A 20,973-nucleotide genomic window follows, 5' to 3' on the forward strand; every position below is an offset into this window, starting at 1 on the left:
GGGTGAACTATCACCCAAAAAATTTTTGGGTGAACTATCCTTTTAAAATGCCAATTTTTAAACAATTGTTAAACAACTGTTTATAAGATTCAATTCAATTCAATTCAAGTTTATTTGTATAACGCTTTTTACAATAGACATTGTCTCAAAGCAGCTTTACAGAACATAAACACAGAGCAGAAGGTAAACATAATTAATGATAAAGGAATTAACAAATAATAAAAGAAATAAGAATTAACAGAATAAAAATTCTAAATTATTATTAGCTGTATATAGTTCACAGTGTGTATGTATTTATTCCCCTATGAGCAAGTCTGAGGTGACTCAGGCAGCAGTGGTAAGGAAAAACTCCCTTAAATTGGTAAAGGAAGAAACCTTGAGAGGAACCGGACTCAAGGGGGAACCCATCCTCATATGGGTGACACTGGGGGTGTGATTGTAATATACAGTCAGTTAAATGTTGTATTGGTGTAAGGATCAAGGACTTCTGATCTCCTCAGTACCACAGAGTCTAACTGGAGATGTCAGGATTCTTAGAGTCGACCTCGGCTCAGTGGACGTCCAAAGGCTTCGTCCCACAGAGGATGTTGGGAACTGGTACAGTGTCTGGATGCCTCGGGATAGGTACAAAGAGAGAAGCAGTGGAAAGGGATTAACATATCTGCTGTTCATAAAAATGTGCTGGTCTGATGTACTGGTGCATGATATTATGGGATGTATTATGTGTACGCCTGACTAAAGAGATGAGTTTTTAATCTACGTTTAAACTGGGAAAGTGTGTCTGAGCCCCGGACACTATCAGGAAGACTATTCCAAAGTTTGGGAGCTAAATAAGAAAACGCTCTACCACCTTTAGTAGACTTAGATATTCTGGGAACTACCAGAAGTCCTGAGTTTTGTGATCTCAGAGAGCGTGAAGGATTGTAACGTGTTAGAAGTCCAGTTAGATACATGGGAGCTAAACCATTAAGAGCGTTGTACGTAAGTAGCAGCAGTTTGTAGTCGATTCTAAACTTAACAGGTAGCCAGTGTAGAGATGATAAAATTGGGGTTATATGGTCATACTTTCTTGTAATAGTGAGAACTCTGGCAGCTGCATTTTGGACTAACTGTAACCTATTTATTAAAGATGCAGGACAACCACCTAGTAATGCATTACAATAGTCCAGTCTAGAGGTCATGAAGGCATGAACTAGCTTCTCAGCATCAGATACAGACAGGATGTTTCTCAGCTTGGCAATGTTTCTAAGGTGGAAGAAGGCTGTTTTGGTAGTATGAGCGATATGATTTTTAAAAGACAAGTTACTGTCTAATATAACACCGAGGTCTTTCACTGTCGAGCTACTAGTAACAGTACATCCCTCTAAATGGGAGTTAAGTTGTGAGAGTTTCTGTGCATTGGTTTTTGGACCTATGAGTAGTATTTCTGTCTTATCGGAGTTTAACAATAGAAAGTTGCAGCTCATCCAGTCTTTTATCTCTCTAAGGCACTGAGTTAATTTGGACACTGTGGCTATTTCATCTGGTTTTGATGAGATATATAACTGTGTGTCATCAGCATAGCAATGGAAACTAATCCCATGTCTTCTAATAATGTTCCCTAATGGAAGCATGTATATAGAGAAAAGCAGAGGTCCTAGAACTGATCCTTGAGGGACCCCATAATTAACTGGTAGTAAACTGGAGAGAAAGAAATAAGAAACAAACATGTTAACTGCAACAACTAACCAGACCTGGTATGCAAGCCATACTTCAAAATTACAATTATAAAACACTTTAAGAACAGTTTGACATCTGTTGACAAGAAAAAGAGATTCCAACTAAAAGAATCTTGCATCAAAGCTGCACTTTAGGTCTTATAACAAATGAACACCAAAAAGGTATCCCAAAACACTGTTCTGATTTTCTTTACAACAGTTTGTTCTTGAGAGTAAACACACATTTGGTGCATTCAGATCCCAGCTCCATGAAAACATTCTGAATGGTGTCAAAAGTGTACTTAAGATTTTGAGGATATGACGTTTAATGCATACAGAAGGCCAAAAAGGTATGCAACAGCAATATAAATATCTGGGAGATGTTTCAAAACGACGACCTGCTCCAACACAACAGCAATGTCTACAACCTCGGGTGATGTCGCCTGGGTGTCATCTTCCAAAACACACAGAATGGCAATAGACACTCCTTTTGCCCCATCTTCAGTGTTCTGTTACACAAACAATAATGTATTAGAACATAGACATTTTGTAGATGCATTCTATCCATAATAGATTGTAAAAGTCAATAGTTATTAAACAGTCAACACTTGCATACTGACAAACATAAGACTAGGATAAGTAAACATTCACATTTTTCAAACAAACCTAATGAGCAAAAATAAACAAATCTCAAAACCTTTAGCCTTTTAAAGTATTTACTACATACTTTGCATGTCTTGAACAGCTTGTTTGGGTCCTCTCGAAGAAACAAAGGCAGACCTTTCAAAGCAGTAGTCCTTATGTGATTAATAACATCTAAAAAGATACAGAGGTAACAACCAATTAGCCAAGTAAGAACACTGTTCATATCAGCCAACCTAATTTGAATAAACCTCCACAACATTTAAGTTATGAAACTTAACTTGCCCTTTCATCAAGTCTTTCTAGGAGCTGTTCCATGTCCTCTCCAAATGCAGCTTTTCAAACTCTGTATACTTTCAAGAGCTTACAGTAGGTGTAAATCTGTCTATGGCTGCTCTGAAGACATCAAGAAGGTCTTTATTCGTGATTCTGAAGAATTCCTCAGCAATCTGTTAATAACAAATACATACTGTATTTGTACGTAACAGTAACAAAACTTACAGTATAAACAGTATTAAATAAACATTTTAAACATTTATTGTCTAAAAACCCATTAAAGCAGTGACTTCAGTTAGTTTCACAATTCTTTTCCCCAGAAAAGAATGAAAGACATTGGCAAAAAGGACCATTCAACTTTACCTAAAAAACAAGGTAAACTTAACAGGGTTTAAAGTACCTGAATGACTTGCACATAAGCAAAGGATTCTTTATGGGTATGTTCATAAAGATATTCTTTAGGTTCTATTTAAGGAAAGTGTTGTTTGAAATACAGAGTTCGTCTGTAGTCAGTAGACAAAATACTCTTTCCAGATATTGCTGTTAAAAGTGGATTTGTCAAACACACCAAATCTGCAATTTCTTTGACAATGTTACTTTCAACATTAACATTGTGCTTTGTGAAAATTGCTTCTACACTATGAAGGGCCTGAGATTTGTAGAACAACAAAATACTTTTACGTTCCTCAATTATTTTCTGAGTAGCATCTTTTGAAACATGGAACACAGTCTGCATACACAAAAAAAGGAGATGCAATTTTGTGTTCAAGTGTTTGACTATTTACATCTTCAACAGACTGTATTCTATCATCTTCTATAATTTCGACTTCTGAAGAGTTCTGCTTGGGTGATGCAGCCGATAGTGTTTAAGAAGGACTTCTTCACTTGAACTGCTGAATTTGCCATTTTTACACTGTATATCCTGGAAATCAGAAAAATGAATGAGTTACCTTATTTCAAAAAATACTTTAAATGAATTTGAAAATGCATTGCACTCAAAATAGTAATATTCTTCAGGATATTTAACTGATGTCAAACTGTTTAAAATCATGAAAATCATCAAATTACATGATAATGATGTGCAGATAAATCTCCTTGATGTCAGTACTGACATTTAAGTGAGTATAGCAAATAACACTTTGTAGTCTGTTCACCTTGGAACCATAGCATGCTTCAGAAAAAAACACATGTGCAGAACTTTACAGTTTGGTGAAATGTTTATATGTTTCAGCAAATTTATATATATAATATTATATATATAATATTTATTATATATATTTTTTTAATTATTCACATGTACATAGGGGAGAGTGGGGTAAGATGAGCCAGATTTTACTTATGTGGATCTCCAGGCAAGTGAAATTTAGACAGAAGTAAAACGAAGACATCTACTGTTAATTTGGGATGTTGCCTATCAACTGAAAATATAAGAATGCACCTATGACATAGATCCTTGAAAATATGACCTCAGAAAAAAAAGTGTTCATGTGACTCAACTTACCCCAGGCTAGGGGTAAGTTGATCCCAGTCAGTGGGTAAATTGAGCCATTTGGGGGTAAATTGACCATCCTATTTATAGTATAGTATAATACAAAAAAAAAACTTTTAAAAAAGTTATTTAACAATACACTTACCTTTCCAAACAATGTGATTTGTTAAAGCTACCTCAAACAACACAAAACAAACCATTTAAAGTTGAAGTCCAACCTTTCAAGGTTTAGGAAGCTTCTTCAGCACATCATTCAGTGGGACAGATCCTACATAGAGGTGGAGGTTGAAGCCATGGGTTGATCTTCTACAGAAGTAGACAGCACATCAGGGTTTGGTCTGTCTGACACCATGGATGGTTCAAACTCTACATCAGAGAAAATAGCTCTGTTGTAAGGAAAAATCCCTGTGGACCTGAATCCAGAACAGATATTCCATGGTGTCATTGCTGACATGAAAGCCTCGTTCACACATACAGGGATGTGGTACAGTATGTGCTGGCTGTAATTCGTCTTGAATGGACCATAGACACTTTTGTCCAGAAGCTGCAGGCGATGAGATGTGTGGGGTGAAATTGTGAGCATAACAATCCCCTTTCTCTTTGCTTAAATCAAGTAGTAGCACTATTAGATGGTCAGAGGAGCACTTGGTATGGTGAGCCAGATGTTCAAAGAACTCTGCAAAGGTTTCTTTATTGATCCAACCACTGGTTCAATTTACCCCACATCATCTGGCTCACTTTGCCCAATAGTCACCATTTTGGTAAAAATGGCCTAGCTTAGCAATTCAGGCTAACTTTTAGCTTGATGATTCACATGGTTTTATATGTTGACAAATCACCAACATGTACCATACACAACTTTAGAACTAGATAAATTTGCTTTGGCACAACAGCGAGTATACCTGAAATGCAGAAAATCAACTTTAACAAGCAAATAAGTGTTTTTGTGAAAAAAAAAAACAACTTATCTCTTGCCCCATGTGCTTCTCCTCTTCACAAAAAAATACAAATGATGGAGTCCTTCAGAATGTATGGCCACATTACACCAAATTTGCATAGTTGCCCAGAAACAGGGAGTGGGTCAACTTACCCACTGGGTCATCTTACCCCTCTCTCCCCTACTATAAACAAGATAGTTTACAAGTTTAAGAACGAAGCTGGAGGCACAAATCCGACTTCTTTTCGCTTGTAATCTCGTCTATTGTGTGATCAGTTAACATACGATACCTTCCAAATTTTGCTTCTGTCACACACAACAAACCCACGTGTCTGACAAAGACCGATAGTTGAATTTTATCCCTAAGCTGTTAATGTAAACTGCTTTTTCCAGACTTTAGAAAGAGGGGGAGATGGACGTGGGTTTTGTGTGACGTCGACAAGGACACTGGTATACAGCACTGCGCAGACTGAACGGCGTATGACGCCCAGTACACGACGTATGACGCGCAGTACACGCCATACTGTATGACGCGCAGTACACGGCGTATGACGCAAAGTACACGGCGTACTGTATGACGAGCAGTACACGGCGTATGACGAGCAGTACACGGCTTATGACGCGCAGTACACGGCGTATGACGCACAGTACACGACGTATGACGAGCAGTACACGCCGTATGACGCGCAGTACACGCCGTATGACGCGCAGTACACGGCGAGAGCGCGTACAGCAGACTGTTCTAGAATCATTTAAAGTCAAAAGTCTAACACATCTGTGTCTCGATTACAACTAACGTTACCTGGGCACAGACTGGATAACATTCTTATATAAAAAAAATATATGTAACACTCGTTTTAATGAGAACGTGAAAAATATCTTAACATGTTAATACTGAGTGCAACCACGTCCTCTTAAACATCACAATAGCGCCACATTGAAGCCTTGACTACACTGTAAAAAATTTACCTGTAAATTAACAGTAAAATACTGGCAGCAGGGTTTAATCTGTCTCGACGACTTATGTCCGTCGTTGGAGCAAATTTATCGAGTGCAAAAGTATGCTGTAAAAAACGACTGTGCTAATATACTGTACAAAGCAAATAAATAACTAATACAAATTCGATTACCCGAGTGGCTTAAGTTAATTAGAGCAGATTCCACTGAGACAGACGTGTGCTCGAGTTAACGAACCTAAGATGTTCCCATCCCCCACCGCCTAACAAAACCAAACTGCTAAAAGGCGGGAAATTTAAAAAAAACTACCACATAAAATAATCCAGCAAACGCATTTATTTTACATTTCCCTCTATAGTAGGGTAACTTTTCTACAACGAAAGAACAAAAATATGCAACCAGTTGCATGAATCCATGTTTCAAGTGGTGCATTCGGAGAATATTTTTGCTGAATTACCTGCTGGTTGTGAATTGCAGTAAAAAAAAAAAAAAAAAGTTGCTTTATCTTCTCTTACAACTTGTGACAAGCATTCCGCACATGCAGCTGACATAACTCTGAATAAACGGCAAAAAAAAAATAAAAATAAAAACCTACCCAATTATGAATTGGTGTGTGTGTGTGTGTGTTGACAAATCTTTCGCGATGTTCTGAACAGCCAGGATTCCCACACATAACAACAACTGCTAAAGTCCGATTCGCGACCTAATGACTCCTTTGAGCCGATTCATTATAATGAATGGTTTAACCCCTTTAAGCATTGCCCCCCTTTTGCAGCTTTTTCGCCTACATGACCTACCCAACAAAAAGTGGTACAGCTCCCACATACTTTGACACACAGGGGAGAGCCTCTCATTTGAAAGAAGAGATTCTCTAGTTTCAGAAACTAGTTTCAGATTGATTTTAGGCCTTACTGGCACAAAGTTACAGGGGTTTGAATGCAGGTTTTCATTTCCGCCTGGTTGTTTACCTGATAAACTGATTAATCTTATTTTTCTGGAACATGTTAGGGACCAAATAACAACTGAGAGTCATAGCCACATGTCTTGGCTTTCACCAAAAAAAATTTCAAGTCAAAAGACCCAAAAATGGCTTCAGATTGGAGTTTTTTTCTAATTGTATGAAGGCTGTGAATCATATTGTGCTTTGTGTGTGGGCTTAAAAAATTATTGAGAGTATAAACTTTACTAGGTAAATAGGTTTTTTCGTGTTTTTGGAGGATTTGATGCTTTAAAGTTGAATTGAAGCTTGTTTCTGGGTCATCCCCTAGTGGTCACTTCTACTTCCATGCCGTGCACGGCACAGCGACCCGGCAATTGGTCTGCCCATCAGTGTCTTAATCGGTGTAAAACAAATCATTACTTCTTAGAAGAACATACAGAGAAAGTAAGTGTGCTTACCCCATTCAGAAAGAGTGTTTAGTAAAATTTGAGACTGAATTGCGTTGAAACTATTAGGGTTGTTTGATTTGATAGTATAAAAGACCTGCAGAAGGATTTTGTATATGTTTTAAAAATAGACAATGTAGCTGATTTCATGGTGCACAATGATGTGAGCTGATATTTGTATATGTGATTTTGAGTAAGCCAACATTGTATCCTTGCATAACTATAACTGATTCCTGTGGATTACCCTTCACGTCTCAGACGTTGGGATCAAACAGGACGGGATGACGGTACGACAGGGGCGGTTCTAGGATTTCATCTTTAGGGGTTTTAGCCCTCAGTGAGAATTTAAAACAAGAAGAGTTTTATATTATATGACTACATTGTAAGCCAAAGGTTATGGTATTATTTAAAATGGCAAAAGTGGACACCAAAATTTTATGCATGATGTAATGGTGCCAGTCTTGAATCAAATCAGTTCATGTATGTGTACATTTCTCTACAAACAGTGTCTAATTAATGCAGTCATTAATAAAAAAATATTCACAAGACAAAGCCCAAATCAATAAATGTTATTTTTATTTAGTATTGAATGGATTGTTTGCATTAATATTTTGTGTGCTATCAACTCTGGTAATACGAATAGTGAAATTTCATTGCTTTGGTTGCCGTCTTTGCGGCTTTCCGCCGATTAACGTTATAGATAAACGCCTCCAGCTCAGACTGCGCGTGCACGTGCCTGTGCTTCTCCGTTCAAATATAGCAGACAGCTCATGACGCACTTTTTAAGTAAAAAACATCGCTCTTGGGTCAAACTTATAAATAATTTTCTTTCCCATCGACGACATGTCGGCACGGCATTCTATCTGCTCCAGATGTCGGACTGCTTTCCTATCCACTACTCACGTGGGAAATGGGATCTTGTACCCCCTCCTAAGGTTCAGCAAGTTTCTGATCAGCTAGGGCAGATCCAGGCTCTACTGTAGCCCAAAGGGGCTCTCACCAAAGGGGCTTGGAGCTTCCACGGTTCCAGAAACATATTTGGCCCCTTGCAGCCCTATGTGGGGCAGCCAGTGGACTGCAACGCATATATCATGCAGTGTTTGTTGGTGTTTGAGATGCAGCTTTGATGCAGTATGTTCCGGTGTGTTACATTGAATGTAAAGAAAAGCCATGAGAAAACATAAGTTATGCTCCAACTGTGTGTTTGTCAATTGCTTAAATAAGTGATTGTACCCCTTTCAAGACACAATATTTGTATTCCTCTCTGACACTACATACTTTGCTCCCCTTCCACCTGGTCTCCTGCACACACAGTATATATACAGTATACCTTCCTTCTCTTCGCCATGTCCTCCAGCTCTCTACCTTTCCCTGTCATTGTACCAACGATAATTGTCCCTATTCTTGACATATACTCTTGCCTTTCCTCTTCTCTCTCTGTCTACTATACCCTTCTCCCTCCTCATCTTCCTTGTTCAGTTTCCGCCGGCACCATGTAGGTGGCGATCGTTGTTAACCAGGGCCTCGACCAATCCAGTATGTAATACATAGTAATTCAGTCTGAATTACATACTGGATTGGTCGAGGCCCTGGTTAACAACGATCGCCACCTACATGGTCCTGAATTCAACTGAATTAATTTTTTGTAAACAAACATTTATTGTTAATAAAACGTACGGATATATAATTATACAGTGAATTAATTGTGAATGTGTATCACTTTTCATTGCTTTGACACAAAAAATCAATAAAAAAATTTACGCATTAAAATATTGTGAATTATTTTCTCCCACAAACTCAACCTGCAACAAAACTCTGTAACTACTGCACACAGGTTTACATCCTGTTGTTAAAATCAATCTTATTTTATTTTGAACCAATATACTGATTTAAAGTTTTTTTCCATGCTTTTCCAGTTTCCTATCCTGTTTCTGAGTGGCATTCCTCATAGGTTTCCTCTGGGTTCTTTGGTTCCCCCCATCTCCCAACACCAGGAAATTTTCAGGATGTTCTTCACGGCTCTGCAGAAAAGCAACAAAAGATTCAAACCAGAAAAATTCCACATAAATATTATCAGAATTAGCTAGTTGTATGAGCTGGCAACATAGCTTCCTCATTATTACACTAAAAACTCCCTGTACAGGTATGTCAACAATGTAGTCAAACAAGAAATTTGACGTATACCTCTTTATACCATAATTACAGCTCATCTCCTGCTTTGAGAATTTGAGAGCAGCAGATAATATTTCTTCGATACTGAAATGTCACCTCATTTCACCTGACTTTTCACAACATTTTGGAATATGGGTGTAAGCATTAGTGAGCTAGAGCACTGATCGTAGCCAGGCATGCATCAATGTACGAGACAAAGAGAAAGGAAAGCAAATAAGACTTATATCTACCCTCATTACATTAGTCTTATTTGCTTTGCTTTCTCTTTGTCTCGCACATTGATGCATGCCAGGCTATGATCAGTGCTCCACCTCTCTAATGCTTACACCCACATTCCAAAATGGTGTGTAAAGTTTCCGAGAAGAGTCTCTATTCTCAGAAGTGTGGAGAATGCTGTAATAATTCTGCAGTAATCCTGTAATAGTGCTGAAAAATTCTGTATTAATGCTGCAATAATGATGTCAATAATGGTGTAATAATTATCTTAATAATTGTACAATTATGTTCCATTAAATATCTTATAATGCTGTAGTTATGAACTCTGAATTATGCCATGATAACATCATAAGAAACGACTCAAACACAGACTATACTTTTTCATTTGACTGAGAAACATTTGATGTTCTATAGAGGAGCAGTGTGCTAATTGGGTTACAACTGTAATAACACAATTCCATGTTTTTTCCATGCTTTTCCAGTTTCCCATCCTGTTTCTGAGTGGCATTCCTCATAGGTTTGATGTCTCTGCACAGGTACCTAGAGTCGTGAGCAGAAACACCAGACCTGTGGTTCTTCATGTCGGCTCAAACGACACCAGCCTGAGGAAGTCGGAGATCCTGAAGAGGCACTTCAACACCCTGGTGGAGACGGTTCGCAGCGCAGCGCCCACGATGAGGATCATGTCTGGACCGCTTCCAACGTACCAGCGAGGAATTGAAAGGTCCAGTAGACTTTTTGCTTTAAATGAATGGTTACAGTCATGGTGTCAGGCTCAGAAACTACTCTAAATCGATAATTGGAATGTTTTCTGGGAGCGTCCTAGGCTATTCCGTGCTGACGGCCTGCACCCCAGCAGAGTTGGAGCAAAGATCCTCTCAGACCACATCTCCAGGGCGCTGAACACCTTCTGACTGGTAAACTACTCTTTAAATTTAAATCTCAATAGCCATCCTTCACCTCAGCACACTGACACAAAAAATGCACACACATCTCACCCTGTAGAAACTGTGTCTGTTCCCCGAGCAGTGAGATCAAAAAGTAAATACATGAGAAGTTCTCGAAATAATCTTACTGTAATTAGACCAGAAATATGCCAAAGAAACAAACAAAAACAGTTCTTAAGGTTTGGACTTCTGAACATTAGATCGCTTGCACCCAAAGCACTTATTGTAAATTAAATGATCTCAGATAATAGCCTTACTGCTCTCTGCCTCACTGAAACTTGGATTAAACCAAATGAATACATCGGTCTAAACGAGTCTACACCATCAGGATATATCTATAAGCACGAGCCTCGTCTGACTGGTCGTGGAGGTGGTGTCGCCACTATCCTTAGTGATTACCTCACTGCTACCCAGAGAACACAGCATAGATTTAGTTCTTTTGAAGTGCTCGTCCTTAATGTTACACTATCGTACATGCACTCGAAGAAATCCCTGATGTCTCTTGCTCTAGCGACCGTGTACAGACCCCCAGGGCCCTACACAGTTTTTCTTACTTCACAGACCATTATCTCATAATGTACACACTACCTATAGAACAGACTAACTATGTCTCACCACGTAATCGACTCGGTAGAAGCATTATTCCAACCACCAAAGACAGATTCACAAATAACCTGCCTGAACTGTCTGGACTTCTTACTGTACCCTTAAACTCAAACGACCTAGATGTAATGACTAACAGCATAGACGCTATATTCACTAGCACATTAGACACTGTTGCCCCAGTCAGATTACAAAAGGTTAGAGATAAAACACTTGCACCATGGTATAATAGTCATACTCACACCCTCAAGAGGGAGACTCGTAACCTCGAACGGAAATGGAGAAAAACTAGAGGTTTTCAGAATTGCGTATAAGGACAGTATGTCCAGCTATAGACAGGCTCTAAAAGCCGCTAGGGCTGAGCACCTTAGCAAACTCATAGAAAATAACCAGAACAATCCCAGGTTTTTATTTAGCACAATGGCTAGTTTAACAAAAAAAACAGAAATCTGAACACACTATTCCATCACATTTCAGCAGTGAGGACTTTATGAGATTCTTCACTGATACTGTAAAATCGAAAGTATCGGGAATAAAATAGGTGACACTCAACATATGAGAGCAACCAGTGACACAATCTCACCTAAAGCTTTAAACAGCTTTACAAGTATAGGACAGGAAGAGCTAGATAAACTTATTACTACAGCTAAATCAACAACATGTTCACTAGACCCCATCCCAACTAAACTACTGAAAGAAGTGTTACATAAGGCTGGTGAGCCTCTACTTAATATCATTAACTCCTCGTTATCTTTAGGTTATGTCCCGAAGTCTTTTAAGTTGGCAGTTATTAGGCCACTCATCAAAAAACCTAACTTAGATCCTAATGAATTATCAAATTACAGACCTATCTCACACCTTCCGTTTATGTCTAAAATACTTGAAAAGGTTGTGTCTGTCCAACTGAGCTCCTTCTTACAGGAGAGCAATATCCTTGAAGAGTTTCAGTCAGGTTTCAGGCCCCATCATAGCACAGAAACTGCACTTGTTAAAGTTACAAACGACTTGTTCTTAGCTTCGGACCAAGACTGTATGTCACTATTAGTTCTACTTGACCTTAGTGCTGCATTTGACACTATAGACCAAAACATTCTTCTAGATCGCTTACAAAATTACACAGGTATTCATGGACAGGCTTTAAGTTGGTTCAGATCCTACCTGTCAGACTGATACCACTTTGTAGAATTAAATGGTGAATCCTCCAGTTTATTGCCAGTTAATTATGGGGTCCCTCAAGGATCAGTTCTAGGACCTCTGCTTTTCTCGATATACATGCTTCCATTAGGGAACATTATTAGAAGACATGGGATTAGTTTCTATTGTTATGCTGACGACACTCAGTTATATATTTCATCAAAACCAGATGAATTAGCCACAGTGTCCAAATTAACTCAATGCCTTAGAGAGATAAAAGACAAACAGGACTGGATGAGCTGCAACTTTCTATTGTTAAACTCCGATAAGACAGAAATATTACTCATAGGTCCAAAAACGACTGCACAGAAACTCTCACAACTTAACCTCCATTTAGAGGGATGTACTGTTACTAGTAGCTCGACAGTGAAAGACCTGGGTGTTATATTAGACAGCAACTTGTCTTTTAAAAATCATATTGCCCATACTACCAAAACAGCCTTCTTCCACCTTATAAATATTGCCAAGCTGAGAAACATCCTGTCTGTATCTGATGCTGAGAAGCTAGTTCATGCATTCATGACCTCTAGACTGGACTATTGTAATGCATTACTAGGTGGTTGTCCTGCATCTTTAATAAATAGGTTACAGTTAGTAAAAAATGCAGCTGCCAGAGTTCTCACTAGGACAAGAAAGTATGACCATATAACCCCAATTTTATCATCTCTACACTGGCTACCTGTTAAGTTTAGAATTGATTACAAACTGCTGCTACTCACATACAAGGCTCTTAATGGTTTAGCTCCCATCTATCTAACTAGTCTTCTAACACGTTACAATCCTTCACGCTCTCTGAGATCACAAAACTCAGGACTTCTGCTAGTTCCCACAATATCTAAGTCTACTAAAGGTGGTAGAGCGTTTTCTTATCTAGCTCCCAAACTTTGGAATAGTCTTCCTGATAGTGTTCGGTGCTCAGACGCACTTTCCCAGTTTAAATGTAGATTAAAAACTCATCTCTTTAGTCAGGCGTACACATAATACATCCTATAATATCATGCACTAGTACATCAGACCTGTTTTTATGAACAGCAGATATGTTAATCCCTTTCCACTGCTTCTCTCTTTGTACCCATCTTGAGCCGAAGCCTTTGGACGTCCACTGAGCCGAGGCCGACTCTAAGAATCCTGAGACATCTCCTGTTAGACTCTGTGACACTAAGGAGATCCGAAGTCCATGATCCTTACACCAATACAACATTTAACTGACTGTATATTACAATCACACCCCCAGTGTCACCCATATGAGGATGGGTTCCCCCTTGAGTCCGGTTCCTCTCAAGGTTTCTTCCTTTACCAATTTAAGGGAGTTTTTCCTTGCCACTGCTGCCTGAGTCACCTCAGACTTGCTCATAGGGGAATAAATACATACATATAGTGAACTATATACCTAATAATAATATAGAAATTTTTTATTCTGTCAATTCTTTTACTTTTATTATTTGTTATTTCCTTTATCATTCCTTACGTTTACCTTCTGCTCTATGTTTATGTTCTGTAAAGCTGCTTTGAGACAATGTCTATTGTAAAAAGCACTATACAAATAAACTTGAATTGAATTGAATTCCTCCTTCTGATACCTTTGAGGTTCCTTACGATACCTTTGAGTTGCATGGGTTCAGTGGGGTGGATTCCTTATTCCTCCTTAATTGTTAAGCATGATATTAAGAGAAACAGACGTGTTGCAGAGAAAGTCAAGGGTCATTCTGGCAGGCCAGCTCTGTGAGTCTATCAGCATTGATTCGCTCCCTTGAGAGCCGGTTCACACAAATCACTTCTAGCTATTGTGGATGAGTTCCACAGCATTCAGATTCCCCTGCCTCGGCTTGAAGACTGTCACCCCAATTCCATTGGACTCAAAGAGAAGTCAAAAACCTGAAAGAAGTAGCGGTGGCCCACAGTAATGCTTTGTCACTAGGTTGGTTAACTGGGCGATTTTTGTTCTTTGGGGCTCCTTGACCTGATAAGTAGAGTGAACATTAAAGTCTGAAGCCCTCAAGTCTTGCAGGATCGGCAGCATAATTTTCTGGGCTTGCGAGGAGGATAGCCAAGAGTCAGGTGAAGATCTGCTAACAGTCATGTGTATATGTAAGAAAGATTCCTCCTCGCACTTGTCCGCGTCCCTTTTTCTCTGCAAAACAATAGTAGCGCTCCGGAGCACTGAGAGAACAAACCACATGAGTGAAATCAAATCTGGTTTATTGCAAACAGCTGCTCCAAGAACTGAGCGACAGAACAGAATATATACGCAATGGAATACAGTAAGCTATGGTGTATGAGATAAGGCGGGAGGAAGTTTTTTCAACATAGATAGGGGTATGCCAGAATGCTGCTTCCTCACAACTCTTATCCAAGCATTGCAGGTCAGAAAGCCTGTACATGAGCAAAGAGAAACTGAATGTCCGGCGAGTAATCTCACAAGCAGATCAACCTATCTTGTCTTCTTCATCCTGTCAAGAGCGCTAAAAGAACAGGATAGACTCAAATCAAGAACATTAAATCAGAAGAGGTGAAGATGACATATAACACAGAAATACATTTTTACATGACAGAGATTTCCTTGTTTTCTATTCCCTTAAGATTAAGGTTACGTTATCAGCAAGCCTTACCATCCTGCTTATGTTTGCAGAAGCACAGAGTACAAAAACAAAAAACAAGAACACACATCACAGGTCAGCATGACCAGAGTGGGGAGAACATTCCTTTCGACAGAGAAAGAGAAATGTGGAAAGAAAATGAAATAAGCACAAAAATTAATTACCATAAAGAAAATTAATTTCAGCAATATAGAACTGATGTTATGATTAATTTATATTGATGATATAGTATTTGGTTAAATAGTAGTTTAACCAACACCACATGTACTGTATACTTAACAGCTACCTCTGTAATTGGATCCTGGACTTTCTAACTGGAAGACCACAGTCAATGCGTATCAGCCAAAAAACATCGAGTACTACAACACTGAGCTCAGGCGCTCCACAAGGCTGTGTGCTCACTGCACTGCAAAGTTCAGCTCCAATCGCATCGTCAAGTTTGCTGATGACACAACTGTGATCGGTCTCATCAGCAACAACGATGAAACTCACTACAGAGAGGAAGTGGCTCAGCTGGGTAAATGGTGTGAAATAAATAACTTGTCCCTTAATGTTGAGAAGACAAAGGAGGTTGTGATGAACTTCAGGAGAAACTCTATTGAGCACCGTCCACTGACCATTACTAACACAACAGTTGAGAGGGTTGACAGTACAAAATTCCTGGGGGTGCATATCACAGAGAATCTCAGATGGTCCACCAACACACGGTCACTCTCCAAGAAGGCACATCAGCGGCTGCACTTTCTCCGCCGCCTGATGTCTCCCTCCACCCATCCTCACCACCAACTAGAGAGGATTCATTGAGAGCGTGTTGATGAACTGCATCACTGTATGGCACGGGAACTGCAGTGCAGCTGATCGCAAGACCCTTCAGAGGATAGTGAATGCAGCCGTAAAGATCATCGGCGCCCCTCTCCCCTCGATTGAGGACATCTTCATGAAGCGATGCCTCAGTAGGGCCAAAAGCATGGCGTGGGACCCCACCTATCCCTCCTACAACATCTAACAGCTCCTACCATCAGGAAGAAGGTACAGGAGCATCAGAGTCCGCTCCGCTAGACTGCGGAACAGTTTCTTCCCCCAAGCTGTGAGAGCCCTGAACTCAAACCTCCACAGCCATCCCCTGAATATACACATTCCTCCTGTGACGTGACCCACCTGACTGCCACCAGTCACACTCTCCTCAACATTAGCACACTGGCACATCAAAAATGTTTAAATGTTTACATGCTCATGTTGCACACAACATCTTGCACTAGTCTGCTACCAGCTGCTGACCTTGAATGCCTCCTGTTGCACGTGAACAATATCAAGAAAGCATTGTAGAGTCTTCATACCTATATTTACTGCTTGATTGTATATTATTTTGTGTATTTAAATTATAAATGTCTTGTTTAATCGTTTAATGTCTGTATGGATGTTGCACCGTTTGACCTGTGAGACACGACATCTCGTTCCACTGCATGTCTCAACGTAGTGAAATAACAAATAAAGAAACTTGAACTTGAACTACTGTATTCACTATATTACATATAAGCATGTGCTTGTTGAACATACTGCTATAAACACCTCCACCCTTCTGAGAAAGCTTTCACAACATTTTGGAAGTTGAGTGTGGGCATTGCTGAGGGGGTTTTTACACCTGGTCACTTCTTGGGTTTTCTGTGATTCGATAGCTATCCGATCGTAAAAAGAGGCCTCATTTATAAAGCGTGCGTTCGCACAAAATGTGGCTGGAAATGTACATATGGCAGTTCCCAGGCATAGGTTGTGATCTATAAAAAACTTTGACGGGAGAACGTGCGCACCTATAAGTAAACTTTGAGCCGTGCGTACGCACATTCTGGAGACAATGGGAATTGGTGACACAGATGGTGAGGTCGTGAACTGAAGTTAGATTGTAGAAAATTCATGTGAGAAGAACGATTATAAGAATTAATGACATTAAATTTTCATACAATTTCATACGTTATATCCACATTATCATGAATATTAAATCCAACATTGTTATTTGTGCCGATTGCTTTAGGCTATATACATCTAGTAAAATCCAAACGTAATTCAAAATGTATTAAAAATAAAATAATGATAATAATAATACTTAGCGCTGCCTTACATTCACATTGTCCACAACGGGATCGCAGGAGGAGATGGCGCGACTACATGTGATACAGAATAGCATGAAATACCCTTTTATTAGAGTACTGCAGAACACAGTGTAAAAACAAAATATTTTCCTTAATGTACATATATCATAAAATGTCAAAGTCTGCAAATACAGTCATGAAGCACAATCGCTACTCATCATCAGTCCTAACTATTACAGTGTTCATTACAAAACCGTCATGAAGAAGTACGTTCATTATAACATTTTCGTCTTAAATTTTCGCCCACAAACTAATTCTGTGATTTTGTCAAGATGTTAACAATCAGTCTAATTGCTAGAAACAGATAAATCCTTCTGTGAACCAGGTATGTAATGTTTTATGATGGCACTGCTGGCACTGTTGGAGGATTACGCCAATGGCAGAATAAGGAGAGAACGAGTTTTCAGGGACCATGATGATTTCCTGGCCCATTATGATGACTGACTAATAAGTCGATTTAGATTCCCTAGAGCTATGCTCTTGGATCTATGTGCTGAATTGGGTCCAGTATTAGAGAGGGCAACATGCCGGAACCATGCGATCCCAGTCCAAATACAAGTCCTCACCACTCTGGGGTTCTTGACAACCTGCTGTTTCCAGTGGGAATTGGCAGACAAGTAAATTATTTATATAAAAAAACTATAAGTAATCCTCAACTATGTCTCTAAGACCTTTTTGTATATGAAATAATTCTATTGGAATCTATCATCTCACCCTATATGTCTGGTATATCACAGCTGTCCCCGAGTGCCATAATATCTGTCGTTTTGAATGGTATACTTAATATGGGTAGTCGATACATCAGGTTCCCCTACACTGTGCGAGAACAGGCCATCAACAGGTGCAATTGACTGCACTCATGCTGCTATGAGGGCACCATCTGAAAATGAATTTGCTTATATTTAACAATATTAAAAAATAGAAACTGTAACAATTTTGTTTTTAATATAATTATAACAATGTTGCTTTTAATATAATTATAACCAGTGGCTACCCCCTGAGATGCTGGCTCCTCAACCCATTTTTAAACCAGCACAGTTTTATAATTGAGACCCCAGGTGTAAATGCCCTCCGAAACGGTTTCGAGACAGATATAAATTGGATCATTCAAACCACTTCAGGAGGTGATCTGGGACGCATTTCAGATGAAACTGGACAGGTGTAAAAGAATCTGGTTGTTCAAGCCACATACGTCAGCAGTATCCGATTCGCCAAGATGCGTTTATGTGGCCTAATGTAAATGGAACAGTTTTAACAAATCAGATAGCTATCGGATCAGAGAAAACACATGGAGTGACCAGGTGTATTTTACCATTGTTAAAGATTAATGTCAGTTTGTACAATGTTCAGACTGCTTTTTTAAGGGGGACTTGATGTTCACTTGCAATGACTTTGTGATGTGTGTGTGTGTGTGTGTGTGTGTGTGTGTGTGTGTGTGTGTGTGTGTGTGTGTGTGTGTGTGTGTGTGTGTGTGTGCGTGTGTGTTTGTGTGTGTATGTGTGTGTGAGTTTATGTACTGTATGTGTGTAAGTGCGTGTGTGTGTAAGTGTGTGAGTGTGTTTGTGTGTTTGCATGTGTTTGTGTGTGTGTTGTGGACAATACTTTCAACGAAGGCTAATTAAAAATAAACAATTACAGATTTGGGGGTGATATATTTTTTTTAGGTTGTTTTGTTTTTTGTTTCCTTCTGAAATTATTGTTATACTAAAACTGTAAGATAATTGGCCGAAAAAGAGAAAGAGAGCGATTTCTATATTTTTATATTTCTTTGTTTAAATCAGGTCCTACAACTTGGTCTATCACACCAGACCCCCTCTTACTGTCCAGAAGAAATAATGTAAGTCTCACACACTCTCTCTCACACACACACACACACACACACACACACACACACACACACACACACACACACACACACACACACACACACACACACATTTAACTATTTAACTTCTCTCCAAATTAAAATGATCTAGTTCTGCACCGGTTCTGCTCTGGCTACACATTTATAGAGAATCATTTTTTTGTTGTTGTTTCTATGTTTGTTTCAAACTCAGTCACCTGACCAGAGGAAAACATACATCTTCAAATGACCTGATGTGGAATGTCATCAGTGAAAATTGCATTCTGATCCAAATGTCTTTTAAAAAGATGTTAGAATTAATTACAAATAATTTACTATCATTAAAATATAATAGAAAATTAGATGAAGAGGTTTTAGATTTTACGAAAAATAATTCTAATAAACCATTATGTGATATATTTTTGCAAATGCTCAAACAAAATTTTCCACTCTTTGAACCAGCTCTCAAGTCTTTAATGGAAAACAAATTTAATCAACAAGCATTTGCTATTTTAAAAATGACACCAAATACTGAAACTAATGAAGAAGAAAGTATGAATAATAAGATTGAAATAATCGGTCCTTATAGACAAAAGGGTAAAAAACACAGTGAGGACATCTTAATTAAAATACTTAAGGAAAGGAAAAATATTTCTGAAATTTGGATATTCACAACAAATTTCCCTTGTATAGGTAAAATATCTAATTCCCCTGAATTTCATCATCCCTGTTTGTATAATTTAATCAATTATGCAAAAGATCATAACATTAAAATGTACATCGGTTTCTCAAAATATTATATCTTTATCAAAAACATGAACAGATTTATTAAAAATCTGGATAACGGTGGACTGAGAAACTGGAATCCTGATTATGAATTTCAGGTCCAATTCAATATTACAGAATTCAGATATGAAGAAGCCCATAATATAATAGAGAACATTGTTTCTGAATATTCAGGCTTAAAAAAGACATACAGCGAGTGGCATCAGACAGGATCAGAAACATCAGTAAAGTTTGAGTCCACACTGAGAGAAAAGATGAAGGAGAGCTCTGATGAAAAGTTCAATAAGATTATAGAGGAGTTTAATTTATGGTGGACTCTAAGTGTAGATGAAAATCTAAACAGACATGTACTTCCATCCATTTTAGAAAACATCCAGGGCCTCTATCGTAATCTGGAGTTTTTCCAGGTTGATTTGGAGCAAATCTGGAATGTTGCTAATGAGGAATAATTGGAATATAATTGAAATAAATCTTGCTAATGCTAATTTGCTCGTTAATGCTGAGTTGTCAAAAATGGGAGAAATGACTTTAGTACTACTACTTTTTAAGGCATTGTACACAAAACCTGCAGTAATTATTTAAAATTGTTCTGAATGTTAAAAAATAAATTTTAAAGCTTTTAAGTAATATAGTTTAATTGTTTGTATATATATATATATATTAACATAAATTAACATATATATATATGTAATTAACGTGATTTGTTTGGTGCGGAGCATATTGAGTTTGTCCTACACATTCTCCGGTGAGTTAGAGTAAGCCAACAGGACTGTGCTTAGCGCCAGTTCTGGCTACGGTTTACTGTTTGTTGTTTTCTTTATTATTTTAGTTTATTTTGTTTAGAGGTATTCCGGGGGAGAGAGCAATGTCTTAATCGGTACCCTCTGAAGACTAGCTAGGCAGGTAGTTCCAGAGTGTGTGTGGATTTTGCTTATTTGCTCTGCCTGCGGCACCACCCTGAACTCCAGTCCTGCTCTGGTCTCTGGCTCTGCCTGCGGCACCACCCTGGTCTCCAGTCCTGCTCTGGTCTCCTACCCTGGTCTTCAGTCCTGCTCTGGTCTCTGGCTCTGCCTAGACCACCCTG

Source organism: Tachysurus fulvidraco, chromosome 8, assembly GCF_022655615.1.
Source record: "Tachysurus fulvidraco isolate hzauxx_2018 chromosome 8, HZAU_PFXX_2.0, whole genome shotgun sequence".
In the NCBI taxonomy this organism is placed as follows: domain Eukaryota; kingdom Metazoa; phylum Chordata; class Actinopteri; order Siluriformes; family Bagridae; genus Tachysurus; species Tachysurus fulvidraco.